Below are 23,350 nucleotides of genomic sequence, written 5' to 3'. Positions count from 1 at the left end.
CTACACTCTGCTACTGTCTCTTACACCCTCTTACACTCTGTTACTGTCTCTTACACTCTGTTACTGTCTCTTAAACTCTGCTACTGTCTATAACACTCTCTTACACTCTGTTACTGTCTATTACACTCTGCTACTGTCTCTTACACTCTCTTACACTATGTTACACTCTGCTACAGTCTATTACACTCTGCTACTGTCTCTTACACTCTGCTATTGTCTCTTACACTCTGCTACTGTCTATAACACTCTCTTACACTCTGTTACTGTCTATTACACTCTGCTACTGTCTCTTACACTCTCTTACACTCTGCTGCTGTCTATTACACTCTGCTACTGTCTCTTACACTCTGCTATTGTCTATAACACTCTGCTACTGTCTATAACACTCTCTTACACTCTGTTACTGTCTATTACACTCTGCGACTGTCTCTTCAACTCTCTTACACTCTTCTGCTGTCTCTTACACTCTGTTACTGTCTCTTACACTATGTTACACTCTCTTACACTCTGTAACTGTCTCTTACACTCTCTTACACTCTGTTACTGTCTCCTATACTCTGTTACTGTCTCCTATACTCTGTTACACTCTCTTACACTCTGCTGCTGTCTCTTACACTCTGTTACTGTCTCTTACACTCTGTTACTGTCTCTTACACTCTCTTACACTCTCCTACACTCTGCTACTGTCTCTTACACCCTCTTACACTCTGTTACTGTCTCTTACACTCTGTTACTGTCTCTTAAACTCTGCTACTGTCTATAACACTCTCTTACACTCTGTTACTGTCTATTACACTCTGCTACTGTCTCTTACACTCTCTTACACTATGTTACACTCTGCTACAGTCTATTACACTCTGCTACTGTCTCTTACACTCTGCTATTGTCTCTTACACTCTGCTACTGTCTATAACACTCTCTTACACTCTGTTACTGTCTATTACACTCTGCTACTGTCTCTTACACTCTCTTACACTCTGCTGCTGTCTATTACACTCTGCTACTGTCTCTTACACTCTGCTATTGTCTATAACACTCTGCTACTGTCTATAACACTCTCTTACACTCTGTTACTGTCTATTACACTCTGCTACTGTCTCTTACACTCTCTTACACTCTGCTGCTGTCTCTTACACTCTGTTACTGTCTCTTACACTCTGTTACACTCTCTTACACTCTCTTACACTCTGTAACTGTCTCTTACACTCTCTTACACTCTGTTACTGTCTCCTATACTCTGTTACACTTTCTTACACTCCACTACTGTCTCATATACTCTTTTACTGTCTCTTACACAGGTTTACGAGGTCTACGCGAAGAGATCCCCAAAGACGTTCACAGTATACTGAGATCATTCAGGACTATGTGATCCTAGAGGACGGTATATGCCATGTGACACTCTCTTACACTCTACTACACTCTACTACTGTCTCTTTCACTCTGCTACTGTCTCTTACACTCTGTTACTGTCTTTTACACTCTGTTACTGTCTCTTACACTCTGCTACTGTATCTTACACTCTGCTATTGTCTCTTACACTCTGCTACTGTCTATAACACTCTCTTACACTCTGTTACTGTCTATTACACTCTGCTACTGTCTCTTACACTCTCTTACACTATGTTACACTCTCTTACACTCTGCTGCTGACTCTTACACTCTGTTACTGTCTCTGACACTCTCCTACACTCTGTTACTGTCTAATACACTCTGCTACTGTCTCTTTCACTCTCTTACACTATGTTACACTCTCTTACACTCTGCTGCTGTCTCTTACACTCTGTTACTGTCTCTTACACTCTGTTACTGTCTCTTACACTCTGTTACTGTCTCTTACACTCTCCTACACTCTGTTACTGTCTCTTACACTCTCTTACACTCTGTTACACTCTCTTACACGCTGTTACACTCTCCTACACTCTGTTACTGTCTATTACACTCTGCTACTGTCTCTTTCACTCTCTTACACTATGTTACACTCTCTTACACTCTGCTGCTGTCTCTTACACTCTGTTACCGTCTCCTATACTCTGTTACTGTCTCCTATGCTCTGTCACACTCTCTTACACTCCGCTACTGTCTCATATACTCTTTTACTGTCTCTTACACAGGTTTACGATGTCTACGCGAAGAGATCCCCAAAGACGTTCACAGTATACTGAGATCATTCAGGACTATGTGATCCTAGAGGACGGTATATGCCATGTGACACTCTGGTACACTCTACTACACTCTACTACTGCCTCTTTCACTCTGCTACTGTCTCTTACACTCTGTTACTGTCTCTTACACTTTGCTACTGTATCTTACACTCTGCTATTGTCTCTTACACTCTGCTACTGTCTATAACACTCTCTTACACTCTGTTACTGTCTATTACACTCTGCTACTGTCTCTTTCACTCTCTTACACTATGTTACACTCTCTTACACTCTGCTGCTGTCTCTTACACTCTGTTACTGTCTCTTACACTCTGTTACTGTCTCTTACACTCTACTACACTCTGTTACTGTCTCTTACACTCTCTTACACTCTGTTACACTCTCTTACATGCTGTTACACTCTCTTACACTCTGTTACTGTCTCTTACACTCTCTTACACTCTGCTACTGTCTCTTACACTCTGCTACTCTCTCTTTCACTCTGTTTCTGTCTCTTACACTCTGCTTCTGTCTCTTATGCTCTGTTACTGTCTCTTATGCTCTGTTACTGTCTCTTACACTCTACTACACTCTCGTACACTCTGTTACTGTCTCTTACACTCTGTTACTGTCTCTTACACTCTGCTGCTGTCTCTTACACTCTGTTACTGTCTCTTACACTCTCTTACACTCTCCTACACTCTGCTACTGTCTCTTACACCCTCTTACACTCTTACTGTCTCTTACACTCTGTTACTGTCTCTTAAACTCTGCTACTGTCTATAACACTCTCTTACACTCTATTACTGTCTATTACACTCTGCTACTGTCTCTTACACTCTCTTACACTATTTTACACTCTGCTACAGTCTATTACACTCTGCTACTGTCTCTTACACTCTGCTATTGTCCCTTACACTCTGCTACTGTCTATAACACTCTCTTACACTCTCTTACACTCTGCTACTGTCTCTTACACTCTGTTACTGTCTCTTACACTCTCCTACACTATGTTACTGTCTCTTACACTCTCTTACACTCTGTTACACTCTCTTACACTCTGTAACTGTCTCTTACACTCTCTTAAACTCTGCTACTGTCTATAACACTCTCTTACACTCTGTTACTGTCTATTACACTCTGCTACTGTCTCTTACACTCTCTTACACTATGTTACACTCTGCTACAGTCTATTACACTCTGCTACTGTCTCTTACACTCTGCTATTGTCTCTTACACTCTGCTACTGTCTATAACACTCTCTTACACTCTGTTACTGTCTATTACACTCTGCTACTGTCTCTTACACTCTCTTACACTCTGCTGCTGTCTATTACACTCTGCTACTGTCTCTTACACTCTGCTATTGTCTCTTATACTCTGCTACTGTCTCTTACACTCTATTACACTCTGTTACTGTCTATTACACTCTGCTACTGTCTCTTACACTCTCTTACACTATGTTACACTCTCTTACACTCTGCTGCTGTCTCTTACACACTGTTACTGTCTCTTACACTCCGTTACTGTCTCTTACACTCTCCTACACTCTGTTACTGTCTCTTACACTCTGTTACACTCTCTTACTGTCTCTTACACTCTGTTACACTCTCTTACACGCTGTTACACTCTCTTACACTCTGTTACTGTCTCTTACACTCTCTTACACTCTGCTACTGTCTCTTACACTCTGCTACTGTCTCTTACACTCTGCTACTCTCTCTTTCACTTTGCTTCTGTCTCTTACACACTGCTACTGTCTCTTACGCTCTGTTACTGTCTCTTACACTCTACTACACTCTCGTATACTCTGTTACTGTCTCTTACACTCTGTTACTGTCTCTTACACTCTGTTACTGTCTCGTACACTCTGTTACTGTCTCTTACACTCTGTTACACTCTCTTACACTCTGTTACTGTCTCTTACACTCTCTTACACTCTGCTGCACTCTGCTGCTGTCTCTTACACTCTGTTACTGTCTCTTACACTCTGTTACTGTCTATTACACTCTCTTACACTCTCCTACACTCTCCTACACTCTTCTACTGTCTCTTACACCCCCTTACACTCTGTTACTGTCTCTTACACTCCCTTACACTCTGTTACACTCTCTTACATGCTGTTACACTCTCTTACACGCTGTTACACCCTCTTACACACTGTTACTGTCTCTTACACTCTCTTACACTCTGCTACTATCTCTTACACTCTGTTACTGTCTCTTACACTCTGTTACTGTCTCTTACACTCTGCTGCTGTCTCTTACACTCTGTTACTGTCTCTTACACTCTGTTACTGTCTCTTACACTCTACTACACTCTGTTACTGTCTCTTACACTCTCTTACACTCTGTTACACTCTCTTACATGCTGTTACACTCTCTTACACTCTGTTACTGTCTCTTACACTCTCTTACACTCTGCTACTGTCTCTTACACTCTGCTACTCTCTCTTTCACTCTGTTTCTGTCTCTTACACTCTGCTTCTGTCTCTTATGCTCTGTTACTGTCTCTTATGCTCTGTTACTGTCTCTTACACTCTACTACACTCTCGTACACTCTGTTACTGTCTCTTACACTCTGTTACTGTCTCTTACACTCTGCTGCTGTCTCTTACACTCTGTTACTGTCTCTTACACTCTCTTACACTCTCCTACACTCTGCTACTGTCTCTTACACCCTCTTACACTCTTACTGTCTCTTACACTCTGTTACTGTCTCTTAAACTCTGCTACTGTCTATAACACTCTCTTACACTCTATTACTGTCTATTACACTCTGCTACTGTCTCTTACACTCTCTTACACTATTTTACACTCTGCTACAGTCTATTACACTCTGCTACTGTCTCTTACACTCTGCTATTGTCCCTTACACTCTGCTACTGTCTATAACACTCTCTTACACTCTCTTACACTCTGCTACTGTCTCTTACACTCTGTTACTGTCTCTTACACTCTCCTACACTATGTTACTGTCTCTTACACTCTCTTACACTCTGTTACACTCTCTTACACTCTGTAACTGTCTCTTACACTCTCTTAAACTCTGCTACTGTCTATAACACTCTCTTACACTCTGTTACTGTCTATTACACTCTGCTACTGTCTCTTACACTCTCTTACACTATGTTACACTCTGCTACAGTCTATTACACTCTGCTACTGTCTCTTACACTCTGCTATTGTCTCTTACACTCTGCTACTGTCTATAACACTCTCTTACACTCTGTTACTGTCTATTACACTCTGCTACTGTCTCTTACACTCTCTTACACTCTGCTGCTGTCTATTACACTCTGCTACTGTCTCTTACACTCTGCTATTGTCTCTTATACTCTGCTACTGTCTCTTACACTCTATTACACTCTGTTACTGTCTATTACACTCTGCTACTGTCTCTTACACTCTCTTACACTATGTTACACTCTCTTACACTCTGCTGCTGTCTCTTACACACTGTTACTGTCTCTTACACTCCGTTACTGTCTCTTACACTCTCCTACACTCTGTTACTGTCTCTTACACTCTGTTACACTCTCTTACTGTCTCTTACACTCTGTTACACTCTCTTACACGCTGTTACACTCTCTTACACTCTGTTACTGTCTCTTACACTCTCTTACACTCTGCTACTGTCTCTTACACTCTGCTACTGTCTCTTACACTCTGCTACTCTCTCTTTCACTTTGCTTCTGTCTCTTACACACTGCTACTGTCTCTTACGCTCTGTTACTGTCTCTTACACTCTACTACACTCTCGTATACTCTGTTACTTTCTCTTACACTCTGTTACTGTCTCTTACACTCTGTTACTGTCTCGTACACTCTGTTACTGTCTCTTACACTCTGTTACACTCTCTTACACTCTGTTACTGTCTCTTACACTCTCTTACACTCTGCTGCACTCTGCTGCTGTCTCTTACACTCTGTTACTGTCTCTTACACTCTGTTACTGTCTATTACACTCTCTTACACTCTCCTACACTCTCCTACACTCTTCTACTGTCTCTTACACCCCCTTACACTCTGTTACTGTCTCTTACACTCCCTTACACTCTGTTACACTCTCTTACATGCTGTTACACTCTCTTACACGCTGTTACACCCTCTTACACACTGTTACTGTCTCTTACACTCTCTTACACTCTGCTACTATCTCTTACACTCTGTTACTGTCTCTTACACTCTGCTACTGTCTCTTACACTCTACTACTGTCTCTTTCACTCTGCTACTGTCTCTTACACTCTGCTACTATCTCTTACGCTCTGTTACTGTCTCTTACACTCTACTACACTCTCATACACTCTGTTACTGTATCTTACACTCTGCTATTGTCTCTTACACTCTGCTACTGTCTATAACACTGTCTTACACTCTGTTACTGTCTATTACACTCTGCTACTGTCTCTTTCACTCTCTTACACTATGTTACACTCTCTTACACTCTGCTGCTGTCTCTTACACTCTGTTACTGTCTCTTACACTCTGTTACTGTCTCTTACACTCTCCTACACTCTGTTACTGTCTCCTACACTCTCTTACACTCTGTTACACTCTCTTACACGCTGTTACACTCTATTACACTCTGTTAATTTCTCTTACACTCTCTTACACTCTGCTACTGTCTCTTACACTCTGCTACTCTCTCTTTCACTCTGTTTCTGTCTCTTACACTCTGCTTCTGTCTCTTATGCTCTGTTACTGTCTCTTATGCTCTGTTACTGTCTCTTACACTCTACTACACTCTCGTACACTCTGTTACTGTCTCTTACACTCTGTTACACTCTCTTACACTATGTTACTGTCTCTTACACTCTGCTGCTGTCTTTTACACTCTGTTACTGTCTCTTATACTCTCTTACACTCTCCTACACTCTGCTACTGTCTCTTACACCCTCTTACACTCTTACTGTCTCTTACACTCTGTTACTGTCTCTTAAACTCTGCTACTGTCTATAACACTCTCTTACACTCTATTACTGTCTATTACACTCTGCTACTGTCTCTTACACTCTCTTACAGTATTTTACACTCTGCTACAGTCTATTACACTCTGCTACTGTCTCTTACACTCTGCTATTGTCCCTTACACTCTGCTACTGTCTATAACACTCTATTACACTCTCTTACACTCTGCTACTGTCTCTTACACTCTGTTACTGTCTCTTACACTCTCCTACACTATGTTACTGTCTCTTACACTCTCTTACACTCTGTTACACTCTCTTACACTCTGTAACTGTCTCTTACACTCTCTTACACTCTGCTACTGTCTATAACACTCTCTTACACTCTGTTACTGTCTATTACACTCTGCTACTGTCTCTTACACTCTCTTACACTATGTTACACTCTGCTACTGTCTCTTACACTCTGCTATTGTCTCTTACACTCTGCTACTGTCTATAACACTCTCTTACACTCTGTTACTGTCTATTACACTCTGCTACTGTCTCTTACACTCTCTTACACTCTGCTGCTGTCTATTACACTCTGCTACTGTCTCTTACACTCTGCTATTGTCTATAACACTCTGCTACTGTCTATAACACTCTCTTACACTCTGTTACTGTCTATTACACTCTGCTACTGTCTCTTACACTCTCTTACACTGTTACACTCTGCTACAGTCTATTACACTCTGCTACTGTCTCTTACACTCTGCTATTGTCTCTTACACTCTCTTACACTCTGCTACTGTCTCTTACACCCTCTTACACTCTGTTACTGTCTCTTACACTCTCTTACACTCTGTTACACTCTCTTACACGCTGTTACACTCTCTTACACGCTGTTACACCCTCTTACACACTGTTACTGTCTCTTACACTCTCCTACACTCTGCTACTGTCTCTTACACTCTGTTACTGTTTCTTACACTCTGCTACTGTCTCTAACACTCTGCTACTGTCTCTTTCACTCTGCTACTGTCTCTTACACTCTGCTACTATCTCTTACGCTCTGTTACTGTGTCTTACACTGTACTACACTGTCATACACTCTGTTACTGTATCTTACACTATGTTACTGTATCTTACACTATGTTACTGTCTCGTACACTCTGTTACTGTCTCTTACACTCTGTTACTGTCTCCTATACTCTGTTACTGTCTCTTACACCCTGTTACACTCTCTTACACTCTGCTACTGTCTCTTACACTCTACTACACTCTCGTACACTCTGTTACTGTCTATTACACTCTCTTACACTCTGCTGCTGTCTCTTACACTCTGTTACTGTCTCTTACACTCTGTTACTGTCTCTTACACTCCTATCTCTTACACTCTACTACACTCTACTACTGTCTCTTTCACTCTGCTACTGTCTCTTTCACTCTGTTACTGTCTCTTACACTCTGTTACTGTCTCTTACACTCTGCTACTGTCTATAACACTCTCTTACACTATGTTACACTCTGCTACTGTCTCTTACACTCTGCTATTGTCTCTTACACTCTGCTACTGTCTCTTACACTCTATTACACTCTGTTACTGTCTATTACACTCTGCTACTGTCTCTTACACTCTCTTACACTATGTTACACTCTCTTACACTCTGCTGCTGTCTCTTACACTCTGTTACTGTCTCTTACACTCTGTTACTGTCTCTTACACTCTCCTACACTCTGTTACTGTCTCTTACACTCTCTTACACTCTCTTACTGTCTCTTACACTCTGTTACACTCTCTTACACGCTGTTACACTCTCTTACACTCTGTTACTGTCTCTTACACTCTCTTACACTCTGCTACTGTCTCTTAAACTCTGCTACTGTCTATTACACTCTGCTACTCTCTCTTTCACTTTGCTTCTGTCTCTTACACACTGCTACTGTCTCTTACGCTCTGTCACTGTCTCTTACACTCTACTACACTCTCGTATACTCTGTTACTGTCTCTTACACTCTGTTACTGTCTCGTACACTCTGTTACTGTCTCGTACACTCTGTTACTGTCTCGTACACTTTGTTACTGTCTCTTACACTCTGTTACACTCTCTTACACTCTGTTACTGTCTCTTACACTCTTACACGCTGCTGCTGTCTCTTACACTCTGTTACTGTCTCTTACACTCTGTTACTGTATATTACACTCTGCTACTGTCTCTTACACTCTGCTATTGTCTCTTGCACTCTGCTACTGTCTATAACACTCTCTTACACTCTGTTACTGTCTATTACACTCTGCTATTGTCTCTTACACTCTCTTACACTCTGTTACACTCTGCTACAGTCTATTACACTCTGCTACTGTCTCTTACACTCTGCTATTGTCTCTTACACTCTGCTACTGTCTCTTACACTCTATTACACTCTGTTACTGTCTATTACACTCTGCTACTATCTCTTTCACTCTCTTACACTATGTTACACACTCTTACACTCTGCTGCTGTCTCTTACACTCTGTTACTGTCTCTTACACTCTGTTACTGTCTCTTACACTCTCTTACACTCTGTTACACTCTCTTACATGCTGTTACACTCTCTTACACTCTGTTACTGTCTATTACACTCTCTTACACTCTGCTACTGTCTCTTACTCTCTGCTACTGTCTCTTACACTCTGCTACTCTCTCTTTCACTCTGCTTCTGTCTCTTACACTCTGCTACTGTCTCTTATGCTCTGTTACTGTCTCTTACACTCTGTTACACTCTCTTACACTCTGCTGCTGTCTCTTACACTCTGTTACTGTCTCTTACACTCTGTTACTGTCTCTTACACTCTCTTACACTCTCCTACACTCTGCTACTGTCTCTTACACCCTCTTACACTCTGTTACTGTCTCTTACACTCTGTTACTGTCTCTTAAACTCTGCTACTGTCTATAACACTCTCTTACACTCTGTTAATGTCTATTACACTCTGCTACTGTCTCTTACACTCTCTTACACTGTTACACTCTGCTACAGTCTATTACACTCTGCTACTGTCTCTTACACTCTGCTATTGTCTCTTACACTCTCTTACACTCTGCTACTGTCTCTTACACCCTCTTACACTCTGTTACTGTCTCTTACACTCTCTTACACTCTGTTACACTCTCTTACACGCTGTTACACTCTCTTACACGCTGTTACACCCTCTTACACACTGTTACTGTCTCTTACACTCTCCTACACTCTGCTACTGTCTCTTACACTCTGTTACTGTTTCTTACACTCTGCTACTGTCTCTAACACTCTGCTACTGTCTCTTTCACTCTGCTACTGTCTCTTACACTCTGCTACTATCTCTTACGCTCTGTTACTGTGTCTTACACTGTACTACACTGTCATACACTCTGTTACTGTATCTTACACTATGTTACTGTATCTTACACTATGTTACTGTCTCGTACACTCTGTTACTGTCTCTTACACTCTGTTACTGTCTCCTATACTCTGTTACTGTCTCTTACACCCTGTTACACTCTCTTACACTCTGCTACTGTCTCTTACACTCTACTACACTCTCGTACACTCTGTTACTGTCTATTACACTCTCTTACACTCTGCTGCTGTCTCTTACACTCTGTTACTGTCTCTTACACTCTGTTACTGTCTCTTACACTCTGCTACTGTCTATAACACTCTCTTACACTATGTTACACTCTGCTACTGTCTCTTACACTCTGCTATTGTCTCTTACACTCTGCTACTGTCTCTTACACTCTATTACACTCTGTTACTGTCTATTACACTCTGCTACTGTCTCTTACACTCTCTTACACTATGTTACACTCTCTTACACTCTGCTGCTGTCTCTTACACTCTGTTACTGTCTCTTACACTCTGTTACTGTCTCTTACACTCTCCTACACTCTGTTACTGTCTCTTACACTCTCTTACACTCTCTTACTGTCTCTTACACTCTGTTACACTCTCTTACACGCTGTTACACTCTCTTACACTCTGTTACTGTCTCTTACACTCTCTTACACTCTGCTACTGTCTCTTACACTCTGCTACTGTCTATTACACTCTGCTACTCTCTCTTTCACTTTGCTTCTGTCTCTTACACACTGCTACTGTCTCTTACGCTCTGTTACTGTCTCTTACACTCTACTACACTCTCGTATACTCTGTTACTGTCTCTTACACTCTGTTACTGTCTCTTACACTCTGTTACACTCTCTTACACTCTGTTACTGTCTCTTACACTCTCTTACACTCTGCTGCTGTCTCTTACACTCTGTTACTGTCTCTTACACTCTGTTACTGTCTATTACACTCTCTTACACTCTCCTACACTCTCCTACACTCTTCTACTGTCTCTTACACCCCCTTACACTCTGTTACTGTCTCTTACACTCCCTTACACTCTGTTACACTCTCTTACATGCTGTTACACTCTCTTACACGCTGTTACACCCTCTTACACACTGTTACTGTCTCTTACACTCTCTTACACTCTGCTACTATCTCTTACACTCTGTTACTGTCTCTTACACTCTGCTACTGTCTCTTACACTCTACTACTGTCTCTTTCACTCTGCTACTGTCTCTTACACTCTGCTACTATCTCTTACGCTCTGTTACTGTCTCTTACACTCTACTACACTCTCATACACTCTGTTACTGTATCTTACACTCTGTTACTGTCTCTTACACTCTGTTACTGTCTCTTACACTCTGCTATTGTCTCTTACACTCTGCTACTGTCTATAACACTGTCTTACACTCTGTTACTGTCTATTACACTCTGCTACTGTCTCTTTCACTCTCTTACACTATGTTACACTCTCTTACACTCTGCTGCTGTCTCTTACACTCTGTTACTGTCTCTTACACTCTGTTACTGTCTCTTACACTCTCCTACACTCTGTTACTGTCTCCTACACTCTCTTACACTCTGTTACACTCTCTTACACGCTGTTACACTCTACTACACTCTGTTAATTTCTCTTACACTCTCTTACACTCTGCTACTGTCTCTTACACTCTGCTACTCTCTCTTTCACTCTGTTTCTGTCTCTTACACTCTGCTTCTGTCTCTTATGCTCTGTTACTGTCTCTTATGCTCTGTTACTGTCTCTTACACTCTACTACACTCTCGTACACTCTGTTACTGTCTCTTAAACTCTGTTACACTCTCTTACACTCTGTTACTGTCTCTTACACTCTGCTGCTGTCTCTTACACTCTGTTACTGTCTCTTAAACTCTGCTACTGTCTATAACACTCTCTTACACTCTATTACTGTCTATTACACTCTGCTACTGTCTCTTACACTCTCTTACACTATTTTACACTCTGCTACAGTCTATTACACTCTGCTACTGTCTCTTACACTCTGCTATTGTCCCTTACACTCTGCTACTGTCTATAACACTCTCTTACACTCTCTTACTGTCTCTTACACTCTGTTACTGTCTCTTACACTCTCCTACACTATGTTACTGTCTCTTACACTCTCTTACACTCTGTTACACTCTCTTACACTCTGTAACTGTCTCTTACACTCTCTTACACTCTGCTACTGTCTATAACACTCTCTTACACTCTGTTACTGTCTATTACACTCTGCTACTGTCTCTTACACTCTCTTACACTATGTTACACTCTGCTACAGTCTATTACACTCTGCTACTGTCTCTTACACTCTGCTATTGTCTCTTACACTCTGCTACTGTCTATAACACTCTCTTACACTCTGTTACTGTCTATTACACTCTGCTACTGTCTCTTACACTCTCTTACACTCTGCTGCTGTCTATTACACTCTGCTACTGTCTCTTACACTCTGCTATTGTCTATAACACTCTGCTACTGTCTATAACACTCTCTTACACTCTGTTACTGTCTATTACACTCTGCTACTGTCTCTTACACTCTCTTACACTCTGCTGCTGTCTCTTACACTCTGTTACTGTCTCTTACACTCTGTTACACTCTCTTACACTCTCTTACACTCTGTAACTGTCTCTTACACTCTCTTACACTCTGTTACTGTCTCCTATACTCTGTTACACTTTCTTACACTCCACTACTGTCTCATATACTCTTTTACTGTCTCTTACACAGGTTTACGAGGTCTACGCGAAGAGATCCCCAAAGACGTTCACAGTATACTGAGATCATTCAGGACTATGTGATCCTAGAGGACGGTATATGCCATGTGACACTCTCTTACACTCTACTACACTCTACTACTGTCTCTTTCACTCTGCTACTGTCTCTTACACTCTGTTACTGTCTTTTACACTCTGTTACTGTCTCTTACACTCTGCTACTGTATCTTACACTCTGCTATTGTCTCTTACACTCTGCTACTGTCTATAACACTCTCTTACACTCTGTTACTGTCTATTACACTCTGCTACTGTCTCTTACACTCTCTTACACTATGTTACACTCTCTTACACTCTGTTACTGTCTCTGACACTCTCCTACACTCTGTTACTGTCTATTACACTCTGCTACTGTCTCTTTCACTCTCTTACACTATGTTACACTCTCTTACACTCTGCTGCTGTCTCTTACACTCTGTTACTGTCTCTTACACTCTGTTACTGTCTCTTACACTCTGTTACTGTCTCTTACACTCTCCTACACTCTGTTACTGTCTCTTACACTCTCTTACACTCTGTTACACTCTCTTACACGCTGTTACACTCTCCTACACTCTGTTACTGTCTATTACACTCTGCTACTGTCTCTTTCACTCTCTTACACTATGTTACACTCTCTTACACTCTGCTGCTGTCTCTTACACTCTGTTACTGTCTCTTACACTCTGTTACTGTCTCTTACACTCTCTTACACTCTGTTACCGTCTCCTATACTCTGTTACTGTCTCCTATGCTCTGTCACACTCTCTTACACTCCGCTACTGTCTCATATACTCTTTTACTGTCTCTTACACAGGTTTACGATGTCTACGCGAAGAGATCCCCAAAGACGTTCACAGTATACTGAGATCATTCAGGACTATGTGATCCTAGAGGACGGTATATGCCATGTGACACTCTGGTACACTCTACTACACTCTACTACTGCCTCTTTCACTCTGCTACTGTCTCTTACACTCTGTTACTGTCTCTTACACTCTGTTACTGTCTCTTACACTCTGTTACAGTCTCTTACACTCTTCTACTGTATCTTACACTCTGCTATTGTCTCTTACACTCTGCAACTGTCTATAACACTCTCTTACACTCTGTTACTGTCTATTACACTCTGCTACTGTCTCTTACACTCTCTTACACTCTGCTACACTCTATTACACTCTGATATTGTCTCTTACACTCTGCTACTGTCTATAACACTCTCTTACACTCTGTTACTGTCTATTACACTCTGCTACTGTCTCTTACACTCTCTTACACTATGTTACACTCTGCTACAGTCTATTACACTCTGCTACTGTCTCTTACACTCTGTTACTGTCTCTTACACTGTGTTACACTCTCTTACACTCTGTAACTGTCTCTTACACTCTCTTACACTCTGTTACTGTCTCCTATACTCTGTTACTGTCTCCTATACTCTGTTACACTCTCTTACACTCTGCTGCTGTCTCTTACACTCTGTTACTGTCTCTTACACTCTGTTACTGTCTCTTACACTCTCTTACACTCTCTTACACTCTCCTACACTCTGCTACTGTCTCTTACACCCTCTTACACTCTGTTACTGTCTCTTACACTCTGTTACTGTCTCTTAAACTCTGCTACTGTCTATAACACTCTCTTACACTCTGTTACTGTCTATTACACTCTGCTACTGTCTCTTACACTCTCTTACACTCTCCTACACTCTGCTACTGTCTATAACACTCTCTTACACTCTGCTACTGTCTCTTACACTCTGCTATTGTCTCTTACACTCTGCTACTGTCTATAACACTCTCTTACACTCTGTTACTGTCTATTACACTCTGCTACTGTCTCTTACACTCTCTTACACTCTGCTGCTGTCTATTACACTCTGCTACTGTCTCTTACACTCTGCTATTGTCTATAACACTCTGCTACTGTCTATAACACTCTCTTACACTCTGTTACTGTCTATTACACTCTGCTACTGTCTCTTACACTCTCTTACACTCTGCTGCTGTCTATTACACTCTGTTACTGTCTCTTACACTCTGTTACACTCTCTTACACTCTGTAACTGTCTCTTACACTCTCTTACACTCTGTTACTGTCTCCTATACTCTGTTACAATTTCTTACACTCCACTACTGTCTCATATACTCTTTTACTGTCTCTTACACAGGTTTACGAGGTCTACGCGAAGAGATCCCCAAAGACGTTCACAGTATACTGAGATCATTCAGGACTATGTGATCCTAGAGGACGGTATATGCCATGTGACACTCTCTTACACTCTACTACACTCTACTACTGTCTCTTTCACTCTGCTACTGTCTCTTACACTCTGTTACTGTCTTTTACACTCTGTTACTGTCTCTTACACTCTGCTACTGTATCTTACACTCTGCTATTGTCTCTTACACTCTGCTACAGTCTATAACACTCTTTTACACTATGTTACACTCTCTTACACTCTGCTGCTGACTCTTACACTCTGTTACTGTCTATTACACTCTGCTACTGTCTCTTACACTCTCTTACACTATGTTACACTCTCTTACACTCTGCTGCTGACTCTTACACTCTGTTACTGTCTCTGACACTCTCCTACACTCTGTTACTGTCTATTACACTCTGCTACTGTCTCTTTCACTCTCTTACACTATACTACACTCTCTTACACTCTGCTGCTGTCTCTTACACTCTGTTACTGTCTCTTACACTCTGTTACTGTCTCTTACACTCTGTTACTGTCTCTTACACTCTCCTACACTCTGTTACTGTCTCTTACACTCTCTTACACTCTGTTACACTCTCTTACACGCTGTTACACTCTCCTACACTCTGTTACTGTCTATTACACTCTGCTACTGTCTCTTTCACTCTCTTACACTATGTTACACTCTCTTACACTCTGCTGCTGTCTCTTACACTCTGTTACTGTCTCTTACACTCTGTTACTGTCTCTTACACTCTCTTACACTCTGTTACCGTCTCCTATACTCTGTTACTGTCTCCTATGCTCTGTCACACTCTCTTACACTCCGCTACTGTCTCATATACTCTTTTACTGTCTCTTACACAGGTTTACGATGTCTACGCGAAGAGATCCCCAAAGACGTTCACAGTATACTGAGATCATTCAGGACTATGTGATCCTAGAGGACGGTATATGCCATGTGACACTCTGGTACACTCTACTACACTCTACTACTGCCTCTTTCACTCTGCTACTGTCTCTTACACTCTGTTACTGTCTCTTACACTTTGCTACTGTATCTTACACTCTGCTATTGTCTCTTACACTCTGCTACTGTCTATAACACTCTCTTACACTCTGTTACTGTCTATTACACTCTGCTACTGTCTCTTTCACTCTCTTACACTATGTTACACTCTCTTACACTCTGCTGCTGTCTCTTACACTCTGTTACTGTCTCTTACACTCTGTTACTGTCTCTTACACTCTACTACACTCTGTTACTGTCTCTTACACTCTCTTACACTCTGTTACACTCTCTTACATGCTGTTACACTCTCTTACACTCTGTTACTGTCTCTTACACTCTCTTACACTCTGCTACTGTCTCTTACACTCTGCTACTCTCTCTTTCACTCTGTTTCTGTCTCTTTCACTCTGCTTCTGTCTCTTATGCTCTGTTACTGTCTCTTATGCTCTGTTACTGTCTCTTACACTCTACTACACTCTCGTACACTCTGTTACTGTCTCTTACACTCTGTTACTGTCTCTTACACTCTGCTGCTGTCTCTTACACTCTGTTGCTGTCTCTTACACTCTGTTACTGTCTCTTACACTCTCTTACACTCTCCTACACTCTGCTACTGTCTCTTACACCCTCTTACACTCTTACTGTCTCTTACACTCTGTTACTGTCTCTTAAACTCTGCTACTGTCTATAACACTCTCTTACACTCTATTACTGTCTATTACACTCTGCTACTGTCTCTTACACTCTCTTACACTATTTTACACTCTGCTACAGTCTATTACACTCTGCTACTGTCTCTTACACTCTGCTATTGTCCCTTACACTCTGCTACTGTCTATAACACTCTCTTACACTCTCTTACACTCTGCTACTGTGTCTTACACTCTGTTACTGTCTCTTACACTCTCATACACTATGTTACTGTCTCTTACACTCTCTTACACTCTCTTACACTCTGTAACTGTCTCTTACACTCTCTTACACTCTGCTACTGTCTATAACACTCTCTTACACTCTGTTACTGTCTATTACACTCTGCTACTGTCTCTTACACTCTCTTACACTCTGCTGCTGTCTATTACACTCTGCTACTGTCTCTTACACTCTGCTATTGTCTCTTACACTCTGCTACTGTCTATAACACTCTCTTACACTCTGTTACTGTCTATTACACTCTGCTACAGTCTCTTACACTCTCTTACACTATGTTACACTCTGCTCCAGTCTATTACACTCTGCTATTGTCTCTTACACTCTGCTGCTGTCTATTACACTCTGCTACTGTCTCTTACACTCTGCTATTGTCTCTTACACTCTGCTACTGTCTATAACACTCTCTTACACTCTGTTACTGTCTATTACACTCTGCGACTGTCTCTTCAACTCTCTTACACTCTTCTGCTGTCTCTTACACTCTGTTACTGTCTCTTACACTATGTTACACTCTCTTACACTCTGTAACTGTCTCTTACACTCTCTTACACTCTGTTACTGTCTCCTATACTCTGTTACTGTCTCCTATACTCTGTTACACTCTCTTACACTCTGCTGCTGTCTCTTACACTCTGTTACTGTCTCTTACACTCTGTTACTGTCTCTTACACTCTACTACACTCTGTTACTGTCTCTTACACTCTCTTACACTCTGTTACACTCTCTTACATGCTGTTACACTCTCTTACACTCTGTTACTGTCTCTTACACTCTCTTACACTCTGCTACTGTCTCTTACACTCTGCTACTGTCTCTTACACTCTGCTACTCTCTCTTTCACTCTGCTTCTGTCTCTTACACTCTGCTACTGACTCTTACGCTCTGTTACTGTCTCTTACACTCTGTTACACTCTCTTACACTCGGCTGCTGTCTCTTACACTCTGTTACTGTCTCTTACACTCTTACTGTCTCTTACACTCTCTTACACTCTCCTACACTCTGCTACTGTCTCTTACACCCTCTTACACTCTGTTACTGTCTCTTACACTCTGTTACTGTCTCTTACACTCTCCTACACTATGTTACTGTCTCTTACACTCTCTTACACTCTGTTACACTCTCTTACACTCTGTAACTGTCTCTTACACTCTCTTACACTCTGCTACTGTCTATAACACTCTCTTACACTCTGTTACTGTCCATTACACTCTGCTACTGTCTCTTACACTCTCTTACACTATGTTACACTCTGCTACAGTCTATTACACTCTGCTACTGTCTCTTACACTCTGCTATTGTCTCTTACACTCTGATACTGTCTATAACACTCTCTTACACTCTGTTACTGTCTATTACACTCTGCTACTGTCTCTCACACTCTCTTACACTCTGCTGCTGTCTCTTACACTCTGTTACTGTCTCTTACACTCTGTTACACTCTCTTACACTCTCTTACACTCTGTAACTGTCTCTTACACTCTCTTACACTCTGTTACTGTCTCCTATACTCTGTTACACTTTCTTACACTCCACTACTGTCTCATATACTCTTTTACTGTCTCTTACACAGGTTTACGAGGTCTACGCGAAGAGATCCCCAAAGACGTTCACAGTATACTGAGATCATTCAGGACTATGTGATCCTAGAGGACGGTATATGCCATGTGACACTCTCTTACACTCTACTACACTCTACTACTGTCTCTTTCACTCTGCTACTGTCTCTTACACTCTGTTACTGTCTTTTACACTCTGTTACTGTCTCTTACACTCTGCTACTGTATCTTACACTCTGCTATTGTCTCTTACACTCTGCTACTGTCTATAACACTCTCTTACACTCTGTTACTGTCTATTACACTCTGCTACTGTCTCTTACACTCTCTTACACTATGTTACACTCTCTTACACTCTGCTGCTGACTCTTACACTCTGTTACTGTCTCTGACACTCTCCTACACTCTGTTACTGTCTAATACACTCTGCTACTGTCTCTTTCACTCTCTTACACTATGTTACACTCTCTTACACTCTGCTGCTGTCTCTTACACTCTGTTACTGTCTCTTACACTCTGTTACTGTCTCTTACACTCTGTTACTGTCTCTTACACTCTCCTACACTCTGTTACTGTCTCTTACACTCTCTTACACTCTGTTACACTCTCTTACACGCTGTTACACTCTCCTACACTCTGTTACTGTCTATTACACTCTGCTACTGTCTCTTTCACTCTCTTACACTATGTTACACTCTCTTACACTCTGCTGCTGTCTTTTACACTCTGTTACCGTCTCCTATACTCTGTTACTGTCTCCTATGCTCTGTCACACTCTCTTACACTCCGCTACTGTCTCATATACTCTTTTACTGTCTCTTACACAGGTTTACGATGTCTACGCGAAGAGATCCCCAAAGACGTTCACAGTATACTGAGATCATTCAGGACTATGTGATCCTAGAGGACGGTATATGCCATGTGACACTCTGGTACACTCTACTATACTCTACTACTGCCTCTTTCACTCTGCTACTGTCTCTTACACTCTGTTACTGTCTCTTACACTTTGCTACTGTATCTTACACTCTGCTATTGTCTCTTACACTCTGCTACTGTCTATAACACTCTCTTACACTCTGTTACTGTCTATTACACTCTGCTACTGTCTCTTTCACTCTCTTACACTATGTTACACTCTCTTACACTCTGCTGCTGTCTCTTACACTCTGTTACTGTCTCTTACACTCTGTTACTCTCTCTTACACTCTACTACACTCTGTTACTGTCTCTTACACTCTCTTACATGCTGTTACACTCTCTTACACTCTGTTACTGTCTCTTACACTCTCTTACACTCTGCTACTGTCTCTTACACTCTGCTACTGTCTCTTACACTCTGCTACTCTCTCTTTCACTCTGCTTCTGTCTCTTACACTCTGCTACTGACTCTTACGCTCTGTTACTGTCTCTTACACTCTGTTACACTCTCTTACACTCGGCTGCTGTCTCTTACACTCTGTTACTGTCTCTTACACTCTTACTGTCTCTTACACTCTCTTACACTCTCCTACACTCTGCTACTGTCTCTTACACCCTCTTACACTCTATTACTGTCTCTTACACTCTGTTACTGTCTCTTACACTCTCCTACACTATGTTACTGTCTCTTACACTCTCTTACACTCTGTTACACTCTCTTACACTCTGTAACTGTCTCTTACACTCTCTTACACTCTGCTACTGTCTATAACACTCTCTTACACTCTGTTACTGTCCATTACACTCTGCTACTGTCTCTTACACTCTCTTACACTATGTTACACTCTGCTACTGTCTATTACACTCTGCTACTGTCTCTTACACTCTGCTATTGTCTCTTACACTCTGATACTGTCTATAACACTCTCTTACACTCTGTTACTGTCTATTACACTCTGCTACTGTCTCTTACACTCTCTTACACTCTGCTGCTGTCTATTACACTCTGCTACTGTCTCTTACACTCTGCTATTGTCTATAACACTCTGCTACTGTCTATAACACTCTCTTACACTCTCTTACTGTCTATTACACTCCGCTACTGTCTCTTACACTCTCTGACACTCTGTTACACTCTGTTACAGTCTATTACACTCGGCTACTGTCTCTTACACTCTGCTATTGTCTCTTGCACTCTGCTACTGTCTATAACACTCTCTTACACTCTGTTACTGTCTATTACACTCTGCTATTGTCTCTTACACTCTCTTACACTCTGTTACAGTCTATTACACTCTGCTACTGTCTCTTACACTCTATTACACTCTGTTACTGTCTATTACACTCTGCTACTGTCTCTTACACTCTCTTACACTATGTTACACTCTCTTACACTCTGCTGCTGTCTCTTACACTCTGTTACTGTCTCTTACACTCCGTTACTGTCTCTTACACTCTCCTACACTCTGTTACTGTCTCTTACACTCTGTTACACTCTCTTACTGTCTCTTACACTCTGTTACACTCTCTTACACGCTGTTACACTCTCTTACACTCTGTTACTGTCTCTTACACTCTTACACTCTGCTACTGTCTCTTACACTCTGCTACTGTCTCTTACACTCTGCTACTCTCTCTTTCACTTTGCTTCTGTCTCTTACACACTGCTACTGTCTCTTACGCTCTGTTACTGTCTCTTACACTCTACTACACTCTCGTATACTCTGTTACTGTCTCTTACACTCTGTTACTGTCTCTTACACTCTGTTACTGTCTCGTACACTCTGTTACTGTCTCTTACACTCTGTTACACTCTCTTACTGTCTCTTACACTCTCTTACACTCTGCTGCTGTCTCTTACACTCTGTTACTGTCTCTTACACTCTGTTACTGTCTATTACACTCTCTTACACTCTCCTACACTCTTCTACTGTCTCTTACACCCCCTTACACTCTGTTACTGTCTCTTACACTCCCTTACACTCTGTTACACTCTCTTACATGCTGTTACACTCTCTTACACGCTGTTACACCCTCTTACACACTGTTACTGTCTCTTACACTCTCTTACACTCTGCTACTATCTCTTACACTCTGTTACTGTCTCTTACACTCTGCTACTGTCTCTTTCACTCTGCTACTGTCTCTTACACTCTGCTACTATCTCTTATGCTCTGTTACTGTCTCTTACACTCTACTACACTCTCATACACTCTGTTACTGTCTCTTACACTATGTTACTGTCTCTTACACTCTGTTACTGTCTCTTACACTCTGCTATTGTCTCTTACACTCTGCTACTGTCTATAACACTGTCTTACACTCTGTTGCTGTCTATTACACTCTGCTACTGTCTCTTTCACTCTCTTACACTATGTTACACTCTCTTACACTCTGCTGCTGTCTCTTACACTCTGTTACTGTCTCTTACACTCTGTTACTGTCTCTTACACTCTCCTACACTCTGTTACTGTCTCCTACACTCTCTTACACTCTTTTACACTCTCTTACACGCTGTTACACTCTATTACACTCTGTTAATTTCTCTTACACTCTCTTACACTCTGCTACTGTCTCTTACACTCTGCTACTCTCTCTTTCACTCTGTTTCTGTCTCTTACACTCTGCTTCTGTCTCTTATGCTCTGTTACTGTCTCTTATGCTCTGTTACTGTCTCTTACACTCTACTACACTCTCGTACACTCTGTTACTGTCTCTTACACTCTGTTACACTCTCTTACACTCTGTTACTGTCTCTTACACTCTGCTGCTGTCTCTTACACTCTGTTACTGTCTCTTACACTCTCTTATACTCTCCTACACTCTGCTACTGTCTCTTACACCCTCTTACACTCTTACTGTCTCTTACACTCTGTTACTGTCTCTTAAACTCTGCTACTGTCTATAACACTCTCTTACACTCTATTACTGTCTATTACACTCTGCTACTGTCTCTTACACTCTCTTACACTATTTTACACTCTGCTACAGTCTATTACACTCTGCTACTGTCTCTTACACTCTGCTATTGTCCCTTACACTCTGCTACTGTCTATAACACTCTCTTACACTCTCTTACACTCTGCTACTGTCTCTTACACTCTCCTACACTATGTTACTGTCTCTTACACTCTCTTACACTCTGTTACACTCTCTTACACTCTGTAACTGTCTCTTACACTCTCTTACACTCTGCTACTGTCTATAACACTCTCTTACACTCTGTTACTGTCTATTACACTCTGCTACTGTCTCTTACACTCTCTTACACTATGTTACACTCTGCTACAGTCTATTACACTCTGCTACTGTCTCTTACACTCTGCTATTGTCTCTTACACTCTGCTACTGTCTATAACACTCTCTTACACTCTGTTACTGTCTATTACACTCTGCTACTGTCTCTTACACTCTCTTACACTCTGCTGCTGTCTATTACACTCTGCTACTGTCTCTTACACTCTGCTATTGTCTATAACACTCTGCTACTGTCTATAACACTCTCTTACACTCTGTTACTGTCTATTACACTCTGCTACTGTCTCTTA

Source organism: Sceloporus occidentalis, unplaced genomic scaffold (assembly GCF_023333645.1).
Source record: "Sceloporus occidentalis isolate IW3139 unplaced genomic scaffold, rSceOcc1.0.p SCAF_108, whole genome shotgun sequence".
Classification (NCBI taxonomy): domain Eukaryota; kingdom Metazoa; phylum Chordata; class Lepidosauria; order Squamata; family Phrynosomatidae; genus Sceloporus; species Sceloporus occidentalis.
Note: the sequence above shows the minus strand (reverse complement) of the source record.